Genomic DNA, 23,039 nt, shown 5'->3' on the forward strand with positions numbered 1-23,039 from the left:
AAAATTATTAACTATGCTCACAGCGATATACAATCTTTTTCATACAAATTCAATTACATATTATGATATTGACGGATCAGAATCCAAGTCATAACTCTGAACCGATGAAATCATTCTTAGATCTCTACATCTTTCAAAGCTATACTTTGACTTCAAAACTGTGAAAGATCCTTTGGTATTGTTTTTACCAAAAATAACCTTGCAATTCCTTTTCAAAATATCCAGTATTATCAACCATTCAACCAGTCAACGACGACCTTTCAGACTTGTAATTTTGGCATATACGTTTTCGTTACTGGGGAACCTTTCATGTTCCACCACATTAGCAGTAAATTTACCAACAACTTCATTGATCTTTGACCTTCCGAAAAATCCTTATACTCATTGAAACTGTATCATGTACTCATCCACATCTTGTAACGGCAATTGCCATACCAACTATCGGGAATTAGCAAACAGTATTTTGAAATCTTGTAGCACGTCTACGCCAACAGTTATATGTGTACATATAACGTCTACCTCTTGGACTTACATACTTCGAATGTGAAGTTTCCGAAAAACACCCCAAACTACGAAACTAGTTCTCCGAATTTTGGAAAAATGTTGTTGAAGCAGCAAAAACTGTAAACGACCTTAACAGTCAAAAGTTTGATGATAAAGAATAGTATGGTGGTAAAGCATAGAAAAAGAGAAGGTTTGGAATTGAAAAACGGATTGAGCAGACCATGAAGGAGGCTGTGGACAAATCACAAAGACTAAATCTACCTTCAAAGAATCCAAATGATTCAGAGTCTGCTGAAATCATTAGCGAATACCTTGCTCCTTACTCTAAAACCTTTGCGGACAATATTCTTCATCATCATCTTATCTTAAATATTCTAAGATATCATCGTATCTCCCATTATAAATATCCTCCATAATTCTGAAGATATTTTTCGAAACCATTCTTATCTGAAATCATTACCTCTTCGCGCTATCTGTGTTACATCATAAAAGAAACTATTTTAGTTTCTAAAATTTGAAAAATTCGAAGAAAAAAAAAATGGATGTTTTGAAGTAATGTTGGGAACTGAAGCATGAGTTAGTATAATATAATGACACTTGATCAACGTGATTATATTACAGTAAGTCATGTTGAGTTTCTAATGGAACGTGACAAAGGTTCACAGATCACACCCTCATCATAAACCATGTTACATAACTTTTTCATTCTATATAATCTCTAAATATATCAAGAAAATATATTTCTTGATGATTCGGTCTTTTCCGGATATTCTGGTAATTTGACAAGTCGGATTGTGCCATTACCGTTTCTTTCTTAGAACATTAATTATGTTTATTATGAAATTCATACCTACGAATTCTGGACCATTATTCGCTTGACTTAAGGTCGGGAAGAAAAAACGAAAGCATGAAGCTCCGAAATATAATGGAGAACATAAAGCCCGATAACAACCCCGAGATTACAAACCGTGTATATCAATGCGTATAGCAATATAAAGACACAGGAGAATGAAAAACACTATAACCCCAAGGTAATAGTAGAAGAAAATAACTTCCTCTGGTGGCAGATGAAAAAGAAGAATGAAGGATACGATAGCCAGGAAAATATCAAGAATCAGAACTGGATTAAGCATTTTCACAATCTATTGGGATGTATGAAATAAAAAAGAAGATTATAGGAGTGGTGAAAATAAATGAAACGGAAGAGGTCAATTTATAGCAATCGAGACAGATTACGCATTTAATCAAAGAAAATCCTAATTTTCGCAAATTCCGAAGAATCAAATCTTATTTAGATTATGAAGATTTTCTATTCCTTAAATTCCGGAAATCAATCGTAACTACGTCAAAAGCTAAGACGAATCTCTATTCTTTCATTTCACTCTTTTACGATAACTTCTCTCATACGCTTCGAGAAATCGGATTGTTTTATCCATATAATTCAACGATGATAAAATTCTATTTATCAACTCATATTCGTCATGAAAACATTTCTATTGTTAGCCATGACGACCTCACTTAAATTTCGGGACGAAATTTCTTTAACGGGTAGGTACTGTGATGACCCGGAAATTTCTGACCAAATTTAAACTTTATCTTTAAATGATTTAATGTTTTCGACACGATAAGCAAAGTCTATGAAGTTGAATCTTAAAATTTTAGAACTGTTTCATGTATTAAATTACATTTGACTGCTCTCGACGATTCATGAACAATTATATGTATGTATATATATATATGTACAAGTAAAAAACGACTTTCCTACCGTAAAATACTATTTGCTACAGTAAAATGACTTTCCTACCGTAAAACACTATTTGCTACAGTAAAACACTATTTGCTACAGTGAAACCGTATTTTGCTACAGTTCTACAGTGAAAACGGCTTGCTACAGTGATTTGATACAGTAAACACTATTTGCTACAGTAAATACTATTTGCTACAGTAAACACTATTTGCTACAGTGAAACACTATTTGATGTCGACGAACTAGCAAACAAAAACAGGATAAGGCGGCCATGCGATCGCATGGCAAAAACACTGAAAACTCATGCGATCGCATGAGGTACTGTAGCAGGCCACATACTATAAAAGCTCGATTCATTCCTCTGTATTATTATTTTTTTTATATTATTATTATTATTATTATTATTATTATTATTATTATTATTATTATTATTATTATTATTATTATTATTATTATTAAGATTAATATTATTATTATTAATCTTATTATAATATTATTATTAGTAGTATATATACCTAAAATACTACGACGATGTTATGAGCGTGTCACCTTCAAAATGGGTTTTTGAGCAGGATAGAGCTAAGGAAATTATGGGTTATTGTCAAGGAGGTTATGGGTAATGTTCGAGGGTATATTTGTGAATCAAATCTAGTGTTTATCATCTCTGTTGCGTCTACGTACTTTCCTACAATATTGAATCTCAATATTGATACGTAAGCACTCATATTTTATCTTTTATACATTAATTGTGTATCCATGTCTAGTGCTCGAGTATATATATTTATGCATGCTTGTATGCTAAATTTTGTCGTTAAACAGTTATGATGAATCACGAAGTAAATACATATATTACTGGTAAAAGGTATATGATATACATGTTTTTGGAAAGCTGGCGAAAAATCAATAACTTTTCATTTAAATATCGAATAATTTCGATGAACGGATTAAAAGATATGATCAACTGAATTATTATTAACGTTAATTGAAATTGCTTTTGAATCTACAATTAAGATTTAAACAACTTGTTTACGAGATTGATAAATTGGATTTTTGAATATTACCAACCGAGTAAATGAATCCTTATATAAGGTATGTCTCGTTTTGTTGAACTATTGTCAAAATTGACTTTTTGAAACGACTTTGGATAACTTTTGTATGTCGATCTCGAGCATTAGGATTGTTATACACTATGACCTGACCTAGCTTGATAGACATTTATTGACCAACATATGTTCTCTAGGTTGAGATCTACGGTTATTTGATATTCCGAGTTTCGGTCACTTTTTGGTGAACAACTTTATGTGCTGCTAAGGTGAGTTTCATTGATTCCTTTTTAATTGCTTTTGTAATATATATTTTTAGGCTGAGAATACATGCACTTTATTTTAAACGCAATGGATACAAGAACATACTAAATTCTACACTGAGTTTGAACCGAAAATCCCTTAGCTTTGGTAACTGTTAACTGCCAGTTATAAGAACTGGTGGGCGCGAGTAGTAGTATATGGATCCATAGGGCTTGATATCCCCGTCCGAGCTAGAGCACTAGCCTTTTAACGGACGTATGCTATTTGAGAAGCGTACACGTTGGTTTGCGTGTATTATTAAGATGATTATACAAAGGGTACAAATTATATATATGTTAAGTTTAGTTACCAGGGTGCTCAATCTTGTAGAATATTTTGATAAACGTTTCTGGATGAAACAACTGAAATCTTGTGATCCACCTTTATACACAGATTATGCGAAACATTAAAACTATGAACTCACCAACCTTTGTGTTGACACTTGTTAGCATGTTTATTCTCAGGTTTCCTAGAAGTCTTCCGCTGTTGCTTATATGTTAGACAAGCTATGTGCATGGAGTCTTACATGACATACTTTTCAAGGAAACGTTGCATTCACCAAATTATCACCATGTATCTTATTTTGACTGCATTGTCAAAGGGAAGTACTATTGTAAACTATTATTTACGGTGATTGTCTATATGTAGAAATCATCAGATGTCGAAAACCTTTGATTTAAATATTCATTTATGGTGTGCCTTTTCAAAAGAATGCAATGTTTACAAAACGTATCATATAGAGGTCAAATACCTCGCAATGAAATCAATGAATGACGTATTGTCCATATGGATTTGGAGCGATCGTCACACACTACCACACAGTTAAACTAGAGAATAAAACTGCTTGTTATCATTCTTGATTTGTGAAAAGCTTACAATTCTATAATTCGTGTTAGATTGGAATTTAGCAGCTTGCATGTATTGATATGTATGTTTGTATATAAGAACTATGGGTATGATGAAGATGATATGTTAATTAGTAATGAAGATGAATCTGAATTTAGTATCACGATGTATTATAATTGCATAGGTGATGTATTGGTTACAAGGAGATTGAGAGCATTTGTTAAGTGTGTGATAGTGATGATGTTGTGTGTTGGTTACAAATGGTGCAATTCTTAAGTATGTTAGAATGTGTAACCTCTATATGGTGGGGGATAGTGTCTATTTATAGATGATAGACACCATGTACATGTAAGGGATTAGGGACACAAATTACATCTATAAAATATGCCCTAACAATCTCCCTATTTGATGTGATTTGTGCTTCAATCTCCTTTCAACTTTTAGTTGAAATAATCTTCCTTTTGATGTTGGTGGTTGCTATGGATGTCACCTTAAGTTTGAAGTGTAGAGATTTCTTATTTTGGAAAATCTCATAATCTTTGATAATTTAAAAAGTAGTTGTTGCCTCGTTGAGTAGTTGTTGCGTCGTTGAATTTGTTGAGAACTTTTTCTTTGTAGAAGATATCTTAACTTTGTAAATCTGATAACCAATTGATGTTGCGTCATGTTGAGAAACTGTTAAGAATCTTCATCTTTTGGAGATTCTCTTGTCTTTGAAAATGATTTGGTTTAGTTGTTATGTCTTGAAGTGTTGTTAAGTAACTGAGTTGATTAGCAATGATCTTCAGAGAGAGCTTGTATGACGGAGCTTGGTGTGTGTAGTCTTCTCTTGGCCCCCTTGATCATTGCATGCTCTGCTCCCCTCAATTGAACATTGGTTTAGTTTCTTAAATTTTATTGTTGTCTTGGTTAGAACTTCAGAGTGTTGGTGCGATAAAAATTGATCAGTAGGCTGGATTTTGTAACTAATTTCTTAAATATCGTGATTTAGTGTATATCTTGAATCGGGAAATCAAACTTTGTCATCATGGAATATCTTCTCGGGTACGAGTATAAACTTTAGCTTTTCTTCCCCTCATGATATGTTTAGGTGGCGAATACATCATGAAGAAATTGTTGATACGATGACTTGAACAACATATGTAAAAAAAATAAAACTAGTTGTAAGGGAATGTGTCAACCACAACTAATCCTTGTGTTTTAGGATAGCAACACGTACAATTATTTTGTTCACACAACCATCCTTGTAAAGGTTGGTATGTCATCCACTGTAATTCCTTGTGGTTTAGGAATGCTACACCGTACAATTATGATGTGCTATCGAAACTATTTACATGACCTGAAATAGGATGTGCACCATAAAGGAATAGTGTGTGACATGGTGCAAGTATCATGTTTTAATAAAATCACCCCGGATTAAAAAAGGGCAAGATGAACATGACACGGGATATGGGAAAGTGGTTGCGCACGTACAACAACCTCGATTATAAATATAGTGCAGTCCAACACAATATCATTCGTTGTGTCCTTACTATATCATAGTTAAATGGATAAGGATCCTTGCACACAAAGGAATGTTAATATTCAAGTGACCTATAAGATTATAGGATTTCCTTTATGCTAAACGTTCAATGTCTTTAAGACATGTTTAGTACTGTGTAAGGATGTCGGGAGTACACATTGTCCTTAAGAAAAAAGATAATCTAGACAAACTTTAGCATGTTAGTCCGAGTCTTAGTTTGTCATCTAACTAAGACATTAACAACTGATACGGGTTTCCCACGTTCTTGGAATGGCCATGTGATAACGCCCATATTATACATGTTTTTATATACCTTTTAGGCGTTATCTTATTATTTTGACATCAATTTAAACACCTTTATGTCTAAAAGTTATAAATTCTTGAAAAAGATACTTTTAATGTGTTTTGTTGAGAAAATGTGATTAACAGGATAAAAATGAAGAAAATTGTAGTTTCAGCAGTCGATTCGCAGGCTAAGTGCACACTAGTCGCCGGCTAGTAGGAGTTCCAGAAAATTCTAGAATAAACATGGAAAATAAGCTGATCATCGAAAAGCAGCCGGCTAAGGATTGTGAGCCACCGGCTATAGAGACAATTACTTGTACGTAAAGCTAAAGATCAAGATAAGTTTGGAAAAGATTTACTTTGATCCGGAAGCAAATGAGCCGCCGGCTTAGATCTTGTAAGCCGCCGGCTAGAGGAAATAAACAGGGAATCAACGTAGGTGTTACGCTCAAGTTATACGTACAGATCACTCCAAATACATCGGAGCCGCCCACTAAGCCATGTTAGACGCCGGCTCAGGTGTCGGCAACTAGAATCTATAAATAGTCGAGCTAGGTTTAGTTTTTGCAAAAGTTTTTACTAGGTTTTATTTCAGTTCCGAATTTACTTTAAAAAGTTTAGTAGTTAGCATTCGAAGTCAGTTGGATAGCTACTTGTAAACATTTACTATTCAGTTTTCCTTTATGTCGATATGATTTCTTTTAATCTTTCAATATTTTTTACTTTGTGTTTCTAGTTTATAATACCCCAAACACATGCTTGAATGAATGTAACACCTCGTAAAGATTGCTTAAAAGTGCACTAAACTGTCAAGAAGTCGAATTCTGGTGATCAAAGCCGTCGGCTTAGACCTCACAGCCGCTGGCTTCATATGATTAAAGTAATATAATTATTTTGAATAAGCAGTTTTATTCCAGATTAACTTTAAATATATTCGGCAAAATTTATGAATCCAAGCCGCGGGCCTAGGTAACTCAATCCGCCAGCTTCATCTTGTTTATTTTGTCTTATTCGAATTGGAAACTTCTTTTACTTACAGATCTTAAGCTTAATTAAATCACCACTGTTAAATAAACCCGAGTTACTCCTTCTCATTTGATAATTGCTAGTTAATCATATTAGTAAGTAAGATTGACACAAAAGGTAGGGTTAACGTAATGATGAGGGTTATAGCTAATAACTATAATCAAATGTTTGATTAACCACATTAAACTGTCTATTAAGTCTTGAGACTTAAGTTAATGTAAGTATCTTATCTAAGGATAACCTGATCAATTAGACTTAGGTTAAGAGATTCCAAGGTCAAGAAGTAATCTGAATACAGTTATAATATATTCAACAATAATCTAAAGCGAGGTGTGAAAAGTTCAAGCATGTGTCTGTTATTATTAACGTTACTTCTTTATTTATTATTTTGCTCTAGTTTAGTCTATTAATCATTACTATTATTATTTAGTTTAAAATCAAATAGTTGCCACCAATTTCTTGGGACGTTACCTAACTTCCTATTACTATATTACACTTGACCAGGTTTTATTGCTCGTTAAGGTGTTAAAAGTGAAACAATAAGGTAATATAAATTTAAAAGTTGAAAATAAGTTAAGCCTTTCATAGCACACACTTTTTTGCACATCACCATGTACTTCCGGGTATCATAATATATTCATGAGTTTGATCTCTTCAACTTGTATGATCATTTTGATTTTTGTCAAACATGTCATCTTAATCTTTTAAAATATTATAAATATTGGGGATCTGATAAACCGTGTTAATCATGGTGCCCCCCATTGTTCTAAATTATTAACCTAGTGATGTTGACAATCTTGACCTCTGGGCTCTGTTTAATGTTGAAGCGCATTAGGATTTCTAGCCGTTATGCGGGAAGCCTTTTGGAGATTTTATGGCGAACCTTCGCCTGTTTGGGACATAAACCTCTGACCCTGGTCAGACAGAAGTGTCTTAGCAGATGATTTTACTTAATTTTGAGATGAATTTACACCTTTTTCAATTATTTTCGCTTGTGATGACTTTACACCAATTGTTTGCAACTTTCGTGCAACTTGTTTTCATAAAACCTCTCAAAATGATATTAATGACGATTCAGCCTGCAAGAAAAACACTAAAGAATGGATTTTTCACTTTTATACCTACAAAAGCCATCATGGGTTTTAATGGTGTTTATTTTAAATCTTTGATTTTGTTTACAACTCATCTCCAAGTTTAGAAATTGTGGTTTTCAACCACAATTCGGACGGATGAAGTAACAAATATTTGTCATTAAAATCTTGAATGGTTTTTTAAAAATTGAGTGTTTCTTTGAGAAATGAATTCAAGTTTATTCTTTTCAAATTTTGTTGTTTGTTTCAGAATATTAGAGATCTCTTAACTATTAGATTATGAATGAAGTGATACACATAGATGTTTGGTGCCAAATTACGCGCATTATACTAATGTAAAATGATACAATTGACAACCCACTATTAGTTTAGCCCAATTGACCAAGTTTCATTTGATCTAGCTGTTGGGTAAAACTTTGATAGCAAAAAAAGTTACTCGACCTAACTATTTAACCGTATTACCCAAGTTTGACCCAAGTTTACTTTAACTGTCATTCAACAAAAAGCTAATCATATTTAACGATTCCAATAAGTGTTTAACGAAACACTAACGAAAGTTACATTTCCATTAAATTTAATGAAGGACTTAACACACAAAATTGGTCTATAAAGAACTTTACCTTACCCCCTCCCACCTTCCCTTTTCGCATCGTATACTCCACTCGTTCCCTTTCTTTCAACGGAATCCCTTTCTTCTCGACCTAACGACCGAACTAGCGGATGAGAGGCCTTACCTGTAATGGTTGGAGCAGCAAACTCGGATTTGGAAAGAATCTCATTTTTTGGTAGTACGAAGGGGGAATTGGCCTAAAAATTGGATAGGGATCAAGACACTGTCGGGCGAAAAAAGCTAACCGGATTGTTAGAGATGCCGCAAGCAAAGATCATATAGCCTAATTGACTACAATGCTCGCAGGGTTAGATAGAGGGATTAGCTGGCTCCTACTCCTACAAGGTCCTAATGAGATGTTTATAGCAAAGCTATGCAGAGTTTGGGTGCTCCTCTGGAAATCATAAATCAATCTATCAAAAAACATTTTAAACACGAAGTTTCCGCACGAATATTTTTAATCAAAAACTTTTTCAAACTTTCATGAATTTTCAGTTTTTCTAATTATATTGGTTTTCACATGAAAACTTGATACATTTACCAAATTGATGCGGAAGTACGCGCATCATACTAATATAAAAATTTACTACAATATTATTGGCCTATTGGGTACCACTAATATATATTTTTGAGACTAATTAGTTATCAGTTCTAAGACTACATACCGAGGTAGAGGTGTTTTTAGCGTGTTGGTGGATGGTGTGGTGTAGTTGCTGGTGACGTGGCAAAGCTGTTGGAAAAATGGAGAGTAACAGAGTGGCGTGTTCAGTGTTTTGTCAAGTGATGTGTTTAAATATTATTGAAAATTGGGTGTTTAAGAGATTAATAATTATTAAATTAATATTAAAAACAAATTTGAAAGCTAACACGTCGGCCAAGTTCTATGTGCTTGTATTAGCACGCCAAACAAGTTTTGGCCCCTAACACGATGTGTTACCAGCGCGCTTGTGGCGTGTTGATGATTTTTCTTGGCGAACATGCCGCGTTACATTCGGTCAAAGAATGAATTCACATCTGATATCAATGTTTATCACAAGTGAAGAATTAAAAGTGATTGAAGATACAATGATTCAATAAATGTATATTGAGTTGTAATTATTTTGAATACATGGTTGCAATCAAGAATAGTTCAAATAGAAAGGATAGTAAAGATATTTAATAATGTACACGATCTATACTATTTATACAAAAAAGATTAGGGTAAACTGAATGACTAATCCAAGAGTGATCTTTACTTTATGGTGATCATGCGTAATCCCTTGATTACCACATTTAAGCTATCATTTCTAATAAAGATATAATCAATCTTGTTAACTTTAAATGAGTTACGTGCTCCAAGTTGGTCTTTACTATCATCCGAATCCGGCAATATCTCCACTCTAGAAATCTCACACTAAAGTATTCTTTAATCTAAAACATATGTGCGGTTTGTATCGTTACAAACTACTTTCTTTGGTCTATAATTTTCCAGACTCGACAATTATAATTTTTTTTACCTTTTTTAGACTCAAGCTTGACTAATCAGATTTATTAATTACATTCGACCATTGTCATCCCAAACAATTCTTTCGCTTAGAGGAAGTGATCACTTCTAGTAGAAGCCGAAGATTGTTAGTGTTGTAACATTGTAAATTGCTGCGTCTTGGTGTAATGGTCACATAAATTAAAATATAAATGGTCAAATGATCTAACCTTAAAGACTATTAGGCGACTTACTATCTAGGAGTGAAGACTGTTGTTAACATCCGCCAACATGTAACATAGATCGGTACGACTCCGTCAAAAGCCTCGTTAGCCATCCCTGCAGCAACGGATCTTAGCGCTTCATATTGGGGCCCACAATGTTTTGTTTTGTTTTTATAATCCCATTCTATTGCATATGCGGGGGATGATTCTCACACACACTTTTTTGATCCTCACACACCTATTTTAACCTTTTACTCTTCTAATAATACTCAATTTGTGTGTGAGGATCAAAAAAGTGTGTGTGAGAATCATCCTCCATTGCATATAGAGTATATAAATTATTATTTAGAGTTTAATTTAAATATGTGACAAAATGAGGTGGAGTGTAAGATAGAGAGAGTTTAGTTAAAGAAATGTTAAAATGTTTGGTGTTAATGTAAAGAAAAGAAGTTCCGTTAAGAACTCTTAAAATAGAGAGTGGACATATCAACCCGTACGTGTCAATTTGATGTACGTGTTCACTTGGGTAAAATATAGATAATTACTTTTGTAATTACTAATGGTTCTTTGTTCTCATTAAATTTTGTGATTATATTAGTTCTTATATTTAGAAAAGTAAAAAAATCAACCCAATGGGTCGAAGTTCATGGATTTACTCTTTTTGTGATTGCTGATAGTTCTTTTTTCATAAGTTCCCTACTTAACGTAAATAGCTGGTAATTAAGGTAACTGCGTTACAAAGAGTTATTGGCTCGGCGCTAATGAGGTGACCTTTCTAACTAAAAGGTTGAGAGTTCGAGTTCTAATATGGACAACTTGTATATATTTTGTGGATTAATTCGTAATGGGGGATGATTCTCACACACACTTTTTTGATCCTCACACACCTATTTTAACATTTTACTCTTCTAATAATACTCAATTGGTGTGTGAGGATCAAAAAAGTGTGTGTGAGAATCATCCCCCATTTGTAATACTTGTATGTGCGTTTGATTTAAAAATTAATATTGACTACAATAAAAAATGAAAGAGGCAAATTTGATTCTACAAGTACGAATATACTACAGTGTTTGGATGATAAATAAAATAAAAGTACCAAAAGGAAAATTAACCCTGAATACATGAAGGGTAAAAGTAAGGAAAAACTAGTTTACCCTTTTACACGTAAAATAAAAAAAAAAAAGGAAAGGGTGGGAAAGTAATTGGAGATTAGATGAAAACAAAAGGGTGGCGTACACTTGCATTGTTTTGACATACACATTGTACGTATCCTAAAAGACGTGCCCGCAATTCATGTGCAGTCATTTGGTTTCATTCGAAAAAAATATGTTGGTCGGAGTTCGTAACACCCCCACGAAACCTGCTCAAATACTATACTATATGCGGAGTATATTTATATATTTCTTTTTTTCTTTTTTTTTAACGACAAAAGCAATATTATATATATATATATATATATATATATATATATATATATATATATAGGGGCAGGATCAATGAGGAAGTAACCAATCGGGGGAGCAAATTTTTTTTTTTTCGTTTTTTTTGGAATTTTTTTTTCCCGGCATCAAAATCACACGAAAATATGAACATTTAGAAAGAGACACTTCGTGATGAATGTTATTATTTAGGCGGGAAAACAATCGACAAAAATAACATTCAAGATAATATTGTTCGTGAAGATTGTGAACGTTTTTTTTTCTTCATGTTTTGTGAAGTAAAATTTAGCCCGATTTAGGGTTTAGGGTTTAGGGTTTGGGGTTTTGGGTTTATGTGATAAACCCAAAACACCACACCCAAAACCCTAAACTCTAAACCGTTCGTGTTAAAAACTCAATCTAAATCCTAAATCTAAACCCTAAATCTAAACCCTAAACCCTAAATTTCTAAACCCTAATATCTAAACCCTATAAACCCTAATATCTAAACCCTAATATCTAAAACCTCAACATACGCTCGAAAAACACGATAATTGTTATATATTACTTCTTCGAGCGTTTTTCCGCCAAAATAAAAAAGTTTTATCACAAAGTGTCTTTATTAAATGTTCATATTTTCATCCAATCTATAATGTTCGTGAACAAAGTTTTTTCAAAAAACGAAAAAAAAAGTTTTGCTTCCCCCCGCATCCCCCCGATTGGTTACTTCCCTCTTGATCCTACCACTATATATATATATATATATATATATATATATATATATATATATATATATATATATATATATATATATATATATATATATATATATATATATATATATATATAGGCAGGATCAATGGGGAAGTAACCAATCGGGGGGAAGCGGGGGGAAGCAAAAAAAAATTCGTTTTTTGAAAAAACTTTGTTCGCGAACATTATAGATTGGATGAAAATAAGAACATTTAGAAAAGACACTTCGTGATGAATGTTATTATTTTGGCGGGAAAACGATCGACAAAAATAACATTCAAGATAATATTGTTCATGAAGAATGTGAACGCTTTTTTTTTCTTCATGTTTTGTGAAGTAAAATTTAGCCCGATTTAGAGTTTAGGGTTTAGGGTTTAGGGTTTGTTGTTTTGGGTTTATTTCATAAACCCAAAACACCAAACCCTAAACCCTAAACCCTAAACTCTAAACCGTTCGTGTTAAAAACTCAATCTAAATCCTAAATCTAAACCCTAAATCTAAACCCTAATATCTAACCCTATAAACCCTAATATCTAAACCCTATAAACCCTAATATCTAAACCCCAATAGCTAAAACCTCAAAATACGCTCGAAAAACACGATAATTGTTATATATTACTTCTTCGAGCGTTTTCCCGCCAAAATAAAAACATTCATCACGAATTGTCTCTACTAAATGTTCATATTTTCATCTCATCTATAATGTTCGTGAACAAAGTTTTTTCAAAAAAAAAAAAAAAAAAAAAAAATTTGCTTCCCTCCGCTTCCCCCCGAATGGTTACTTCCCTCTTGATCCTGCCACTATATATATATATATATATATATATATATATATATATATATATATATATATATATATATATATATATATATATATATATATAAAACACAATTCCTAGCAAGGAGCTAAGAGATCATTTACAAAGGAAAAGCGAGCCATGAGTTCCAATTAGATACTCTATGACCCCTATTTTTAAGCCAACGAAAAAAAAAGTAATTTAATTACATTAAAAAGACTACTTCTACTAAAAAAATGCTCATTAAACACGATGTCATTTCTAAATCGTCAAAGGGCCCACAAAATGGTGACAACAATCCCAATTACCTTGGCCTTGTTCCCGGAAGCAAGTGAAGTGGCTTCGATCCAATTAGAAAAATCATCCCACGAAAACACGTTAGGTAACCCACAATCTATCCAAACACGGGCCTTTTTCCATATCTCCGAAGCAAACGGGCACGCAAAGAACAAATGAGATTGATCCTCCACACCGTTATTACAAACAGGACAAACAATAGTATTAATCTCTACACCTTTCGCAGAAAGGTTCTAACGCAAGGGAAGAGAATTTAGTCTAAACCTCCACAAGAAAACGTTCACTTTTCGAGGGACAAACTTAAACCATAATGTAGGAGTATTCGATGTAATGAGAATTCTGCCATCAATAATATCGTGAACTCCTTTCACCGAGAACAGTCCATCTGAACACGGTGAGAAAATCCATTTGTTGTCTCGTTCTGATATAATACATTGGTTAACCTCATCCCAAAGAGAAGTAACGCCAAATTACGACTACCAAGCACTTCTCTTGACCACACCCATTGCCAGTCACCATTGACCCTTTTGTCCGCAATAGTGTCATTTTTATGCATATCAAGATGAAATAATCGATTGTAACAAGAAGCTAAACACGAGTCACCGGACCATAAATCATGCCAAAATCTCACACTCCTTCCGTTTCCCACTTCCAGACAAATAGCATTAGAAGGAAGCAAGTTGTCTGAAGTGGTTTTGGAACATAAAGACACAATCGATGCCCAAACACAATTACCTTCTGATTGACTAGATAACGCCACTTTCACTTGTGAATCAAAGCGAGGTGAAAAGCTTTGAGACTATCGACATTCAATCCGCCACGATCAAACGGCGCTAAAATAGATGCCCATTTAACCTAAGCCATCTTCTTGACGGAACTACTACCACCCCAAAAGAAAAGTGCACGAATCGACTCAAGTTGCTTCAGAATAATTTCCGGACAATTAAAGAGTGTAAATAAATAAATCCCGAGACTACCCATGAAAGATTTGAGTAAAGTCAATCTACCACCCGAAGAAATTAAACTAGCCTTCCATCCCGATAGCGTAGATCAAAATTTATCCACAAGATAACCCGAGTTTGAAACCAACTTCATGTTAGAACCAATGGGAATACCCAAATACTTAGTCTAGCGATTTATTTATTTAAAAAATGTATCTTTCTTTTCTTCTTTTAATTTTTATTATTTATTCTCATATTCTTATGAGAACGTTAGGCTAGCGATTTTTTTATTCATACAAAAACTAAGCACTCTGTAATAAAGTAAAGATTAATTACTGCCACAAAAAATAAAAAATAAAATATACGATAATCACATGAAAAATAGAAAACAATCACACTATTTACTTTTATTATAGTACTCGTAGTATAGTAGATAGTAGATACTCCGTAGTAGATTATAAATTTGACTCTCTGAAAATTGAAACTCAACCAGTTGGTATTATTTTAATGCATACATACAATACTTCAATTCCAAGCTTAAGTGGATTTAAAAAGGTACATCACTTTACACAAAAATGACATTCTGAATCTGTGTTCCAAAGGCTCTTCTCTTTCTTACTAATGCTTCCAATGGAATATATTATGTCCACAAATTGAGTTAATATTTACATTTATCTTTATATTTATACTTGTCCACAAATTGAGTTAATATTTATATTTATCTTTATCTTTATACTCTCTCCCTCCTATATTGATAGTTCAGTATTCTATTTCGGATTGTCTCAAATTAATACTCTGTAGTTCACTTTCATATATAGATCAAAATAATAAGGTAAGATCAAGGTTGATGTTACGTTTGAAGATCATGTCCCCGCAATTTGTAATCTTTACCTTTTTCATTAATTAACCGGTTTGTATTATAGATTAGGATACCACTCAATTAATTATTTTGTGTTTGTATGTTACTTATTTAAGAAAAAAATATTTTAGGCCACTCAAATTCTACATTCTACATAAATATCAAATGTGGCTATAAAATTATTGTAAAAACGTGAAATAAGTAAGGTAAACACTCTTATATTTGAAAAAGTAATAAATAGTAGAAATTAATGATTTTCAAGCTTAATTTTGAAAAAGGCGCGTAATAATGTCAGCTTGAAATCTCTTGATCACATGTTTCTAACTTTCGGTTCCGGTGAGTCGTCGCGTGGATGGATTGGTATGTGCCTAAATTCAGCTCGAAATTCGGTCATTGTGATTGGTAGTCCGAGTTTCATCTTCATTGGGGGCTTCGTCTAAGGGATCCTTTAAGTCCGAATTTATTTATTTTAATTATGGAGGGTTTACATTTGTGTTTGAAAGACAAAGTGGAGTCGGCTGTTCATGTAGGTGATTTGGATGTCAAACTTTTGCATTTATTTTATGCGAATGACGCGGAGATTGTATTGGATTGGAATTGAGATAGTTTATTGAATTCATTGCAAGTGTTGAATGAATTCCGTCGTTTCTCGAGCTTAAATGTAAATGTCGTGAAATTACATCTATATGGTTTGAGTGTGCTAGATTCGACAGTCGATGAATACGTCCTAGAATTGGGTTGTTCAAAAGGTAATATTCCTTTTACATACATTGGGTTTCCAATGGGAGCTAATATGGAAAACATTTCGTCTTGGAGCAATCTAAGAAATCGTTTTGCTAAGAATCTATCGGGTTTGAAAGCAAACTTACTCTCTATTGAAGGTTGGTTAACTTCGTGAAGGCGGTGTTGGGGAGTTTAGGAATTTACTACTTGTCATTATTTAAATGTCCCGAGCTTGTAATAATGATTTTGAAAGTTTGAGATCGCAATTTGTTTGGGGTAGCTCAAATGATACAAAGAAGATGCATTAGATTAGGTGTGATTTAGCTTTAGCCTTATATGACAAGGGAGTTCTCGACATTGATAATCTCCGATCGTTTAATCTTGGACTCATATTTAATTGAATTTGGCGTTTTTCATCGTCGTCGAGTGCTTTATGGGTTCGGGTTCTTAGGGCTATTCACGTTCAATATGGTGGGTTGGATATATCTGTGACAACCCGGAGATTTCCGACCAAATTTAAACTTTATCTTTATATTATTCCGACACGATAAGCAAAGTTTGTTAAGTTAAATCTCAAGAATTTTAAACTGTGTTCATACATTCATTTAACCTCGACCAAATTCCGACGATTTACGAACCATTATATAAATGAATATGATTATATATATATAGGTATATATTATAACTTGAGAATGTTAACAAAGTATTAAACATATAATACTTTACATGAACGTATTTGTTTCAATATGTTTATCGATGGAATTAGAAGATAATATCAAATGATTGATTTATCAGATACATTGTGATATGATTACGGGTCTCTGTTGAGAGGTCCACTTTGATTTAGGAAACCTTTCCTTTTTAACGGTATTCGGAATAATTGGTAAAGTAGTCTATCATTGAGAACAAAGTGTCAATTATCAGGAATTAGGCAAAGGTTAGTGGAAGACTAAATTACATAATAATCAATTGATTTAGTTTCAAATGTACGAAAACGTTTTTCGATATAATAGAACGTTATTCTTTAAAATGTCTTTGATTAAATAACGCGAGTTGGAATATTGGTTGTTAAATATTTAAATAACTTGCAACGTGTATTTACAACGTGTATTTACAACGTGTTTATGTATAATAGATATATTTGATTTCAAATTAATTAAGTAAACGATCTTAAATTATACTTTGAAATATAGTTAGTATTTGAAAAAATAAATATTATATTATTAAATAAATATTTCTAATATATATAAACTTATATTTCTAAATGAATATTTATATACTTTACAAAATGATAAAATATAATATTAACCTTGATACAAAACGTTTTGGATTTAAATTAATATTATCATATGTTTATATAACGAGACGTCGATTCATAGAAGCAAATGACCTTAATGCTAAAAAGTATAGGTTACATTTCTTATGATATAAATTATTGGGATATAAGTCTAAGTATTGTTAAGAGTACGTGTCGCGAAACGTAATGTACTAGTTTTCTCAGCGTACGAGTTAACGTTCGAGAAATCGGAACCGGGACATAAGTCGAGTGTCAACATGCGAGTTATTAGAACAAATGTTACAAACTAACTATGCATGTAAATATTATATAATATATAAATAATTATTAAGATTAAATATATAAATATATATATTAAATAAAACTGTCGGCAGCCCAAAAATAATTGAATGTGAGCTGGAATGACAGGCCATGCGATCGCATGGCTCAGCCCCTTTAATCCCATGCGTAGTTTGTCTGCCGAATTCATTTCATAATTCATCAATCATTCTCTCTACACTATATATATATATATATATATATATATATATATATATATATATATATATATTATTAAGATTAATATTATTATTATTAATCTTATTTTATTATTATTAATATTATTATTATTAGTATTATTACATAAAATACTACGACGGGGTTCTGCTCTAGTGTTTTCAAAATGGATTTTCGAACGGGATAGAGCTAAGGAAATTATGGGTTATAGCTATGGAGGTTATGGGTATTGTTCGGGGGTATGCTCGTGAGGTCAATCTAGTGTTTATCATTCCATCGCGTCTACGTACTTTCCTGCAATATTGAATCTCAATATTGATACGTGAGCATTCATATCTTATCTTTTATATATTAATAGTGTATCCCTGACTAGTGCTCGAGTATTTAGGATTATGCATGCTTGTATGTTTATTTTCGTCGTTATATAGTTTATGATAAATCATGAATTTAATACATATGCTACTGAGATAAGGTATATGATATGCATGTCATTGGATAGCGGTCGAAAAATTATTAACTTTTCATTTAGAAGTCGTGTGATTTCGATGAACGGATTTAAAGATATGGTCAACTGAATTATCTCTTCGCACCATTTGTATTATATCATAAAAGAAACTATTTTAGTTTCTAAATTCTGAAACCTTCAAGTTTAAAATATGAATGTTTTTGAAGTAGTGTTGGGAACTGAAGCATGAGTTAGTATAATATAATGACACTTGATCAACGCGATTATATTACAGTAAGTCATGCTGAGTTTCTAAATGGGACATGACGATTCACAGACCATATCGTCATCATGTGCCATGTTACATGACTCTGGTATTCTATCTAACCTCTAAAGAATATCAAGGAAATATTTTCTTAATGATTCGGTCTTTTCCGAGGTATTCTGGTAATTTGACAAATCAAGATCGTGTTATTACAATTTCCTTCTTTGAACATTAATTATGTTCATTCCGAAATTCATAACTACAAATTCTGGACCATTATTCGCTTGACTTGAAGTCGGGAAGAAGAAAACAAGAGTATGAAGCTCCGAAATAGAAATGGGAGTATAAATCGTAGCAAATAAGAGAGAGCATTAATTGTGGATGACAATGATTATAGAAGATAGAAGCAGGAACTTTGAAATATAAGGGAAGATATAAAGCCCAAAGACAACCCAGGAATTACAAACCATATATCGATGCATATAGCAATATAAAGACACGGGAGAACTAAAAACACTATAAAACCAAGAGTATAGTAGAAGTAAATAGATTCTTCCGGCGGCAGGTGAAAAAGAAGAATGACATATATGAACGTTAGAAGTATATCGAGAACCAGAACTGGATGGAGCATATTGACGAATGATTCAAAGTATGAATTAAAGGAGAAAGAATAGAAGGTGTGAATTATAAGGAAACAAAGGGGGTGGATTTATAGTAAAATATCCGACAGAGCAATCAAAACAGATGATCGCATTTAAAGCGGATCCTAATTTCCTTAATTACCGAAGAATCAAATCTTATTAAGATTTTCTCCAAATCTCTTGAACTTCGGAAATCAATCGTATCTACGTCAAAAGATATGACGAATCTACATTTATTCATTACACTCTTTTGTGATAGCTTCACTTATACTCTTCACGTAATCAAATTGTTTATTCTATATTACTTGATGATGATAAAACTCTAATTTTTAGCTCGTATGCGTCATGAAAACATACTTATTGTCAGCCATGACCATCCTAATCAAATTTCGGGACGAAATTTATTTAACGGGTAGGTACTGTGACAACCCGGAAATTTTTGACCAAATTTAAACTTAATCTTTATATGATTCCGACACGATAAGCAAAGTTTGTAATGTTGAGTCTCAAAAATTTTGGAACTATGTTCATACATTCAATTACCCTTTTGACTATGCTCGATGATTCACGAACGAATATATAAATGGATATGAATATATATATGTATATATATATTATAACTTGAAAATGTTAACAAAGTATTAAATGTATAATATTTTAGAATAAACGTATTTGTCTCATTATATGCTTAATATATTCATCTACGGAATTAGAAGATAATACCAACGATTGGATTAGCAGATATTTCAACAATTATAAATCCCGTAAGTATTGTGATAAATCTTTATTGAGAGGTCCACCTTGATTTAAGAAATCTTTCCTTTTTGACTGTATTTGATATATAAATAACTTGCAACGTGTATAGAAAAAGTATTTATATATATTGTATATATATATATATATTAAGGTTCGAAATTATTTTTGTAAACAATAGTAACACCCATTTATTGTTCCGTTTGATAAATAAATATTACATACAAATTTATATTTTTCTAAACGAAAATATATATTTTACAATGTGATAATGTATAGAATTGAATTAGATATAAAACGTTTCGATATTATTAAATATATTTTAATAAACAACGAGGAGTTGATTTATAGAAGCAAATGACCAAATTACTAAAATGTATAAGTTATACTTTGAGTAATATAGTTTATTGATAATTTAAGATTATATTTTGACAAAGGTATGAATCACGAAACGTAAAGTACAAGTTTTCTAAGCATACGAAAATGCATTCGAGAAACCGGAACTGAGACCTTAGTTGAGTGTAAACGTACGAGTCATCGGACCAAAAATTAAAAGTCAACTATGCACGTAAATATAATATAATATATAATTAATTAATATAAATTATATATATATTATAAAAATATGTCGACAAACAAAATAACAAAAAATTGTGAGCTGGATTTTGGGGCCATGCGATCGCATGAGAAATAGGCATAAAACCCATGCGATCGCATGGCAGTCAGGATTCAGAAACATTCTATAAATTGGCCAGTTTGCTCGACGTACACACACACACACACATATCCTATATGTTACTCCCTCTGTTATATAATTATTTATATTATTATTATTATTATTATTATTAAGATTAATATTATTATTAATCTTATTATTATCAGTAGTATTAATATTATTATTATTAGTATTATACATAAAATACTACGACGAAGTACTGCTCAAATGATTTCAAACCAAGTTTTCAAATGAGTCAAAGCTAAGAAAACTATGGGTTATAGCTATGGAAGTTATGGGTAATATTCATGGGTATTGCTCGTGAGTCAAACTAGTGTTTATCATCTCCGTTGTATCTACGTACTTTCTTACAATATTGAATCACAATATTGATACGTAAGCATTCATATCTTATTATAAATTAATAGTGTATCCATGTCTAGTGCTCGAGTATATATGTTTATGCATGCTTATATGCTTTAATTTTTTCATTAGATAGTTTATGATGAATCACGAATTTGATACATATGCTACTAATATAAAGTATATGATATGCATGTTTTTGGAAAGCTGTCAAAAAATTATTAACTTTTCATTTAGAAATTGTGTGTTTCCGATGAACGGATTAAAAGTTATGGTCAACTGAATTATAATTAACATTAATTGAAATTGCTTTTGAATCTGCAATTGATAGTTAAACAACTGTTTATAAGATTGATAAATTGGATTTTTAGATATTACTAATCGAGTAAATGAATTTCTATATAAGACACGGCTCGTTTTGTTGAACAATTGTCAAAGTTGACTGTCGTATCATGTTTTAAAGCTTTATAAACACTATAATCTGATTCTACAAGTATTGGAAAACTAAGTAAAGTAATAAAATATTTTCGATTGCCATGATAATTCAAATATAATATAGCTCCTAAAATAAATAATATTTTGAGTTTGATAAACTATAAATTCGTTCAATTATCAAGACTTATACTATGTTAATAAACGTGTATAGATTTAAAGATCATATTGGGTCAGGTTGACTTTTGAGATGACTTTTGTTATCTTTTGCATGTCGGTCTCGAGCATTAGGATTGTGATACACTATGACCCAACCTAGCTTATTAGACATGTATTGACCAACTTATGTTCTCTAGGTTGAGATCTACGGTTAATTTTGCATTCTGAGTTTCGGTCACTTTTGGGTGAATGACCTTATGTGCTGCTAAGGTGAGTTTCATTTGCTCCCTTTTTAATTGCTTTTACAATCTATATTTTTGGGCTGAGAATACATGCAATTTATTTTAAACGCAATGGATACAAGTACATACTAAATTCTACACTGAGTTTAAACCGAAAATCCCTTAGCTTTGTGTAAGACTCTAATATTTATTGTACGAAAGTGTAATTGTGCTACGTTGAATGCAGGAAGTATTGTGGAATTAAACGAAGGTCAGAATCTACCCAGACTGTTGTGCGTGCCGCGCACATATATGGGTGCGCGCCGCGCACCTTGCCAGCAACAGATTTCAGCCTTTTTCTATTTTGAGTTTAATGAAGGGCAATTTGGTCATTTCACTTGAGGCCGGATCTGTGGGCTTTATCAGTTGGTTTGGATCCAACTTTGGATCATTTTCACATCCATTCATCACTCTCATCTTCAAACCCTAGAGAGAAGAGAGTTTTAGAGAGAGGAAGCTTCATTTGGAGAAAAAAGAGTTGGATTCTCACCAAAGCTCGGGTTTTTAAAGTTGTTCACCTCGTTCCTAGCTACATTTTGGTTGTTGTGGTAAGTTCTAACTCTGAATTTCATTGTTTGATTTGATATTCAAAGTTAGGGTTTGAACTTGATTTGTAGAGAAACCCATTTAAAACTCTTGAAGTGAGTTTGTTGATGCTAGTAATCGGGTTTATTGTTATTGTTGGTGGATTTTGGGTTGGCGAACAAATTGGTCTTGTTTATGACTTGTAATTGGGTTTAAT

This window comes from Rutidosis leptorrhynchoides, chromosome 9 (assembly GCF_046630445.1).
Source record: "Rutidosis leptorrhynchoides isolate AG116_Rl617_1_P2 chromosome 9, CSIRO_AGI_Rlap_v1, whole genome shotgun sequence".
In the NCBI taxonomy this organism is placed as follows: Eukaryota; Viridiplantae; Streptophyta; class Magnoliopsida; order Asterales; family Asteraceae; genus Rutidosis; species Rutidosis leptorrhynchoides.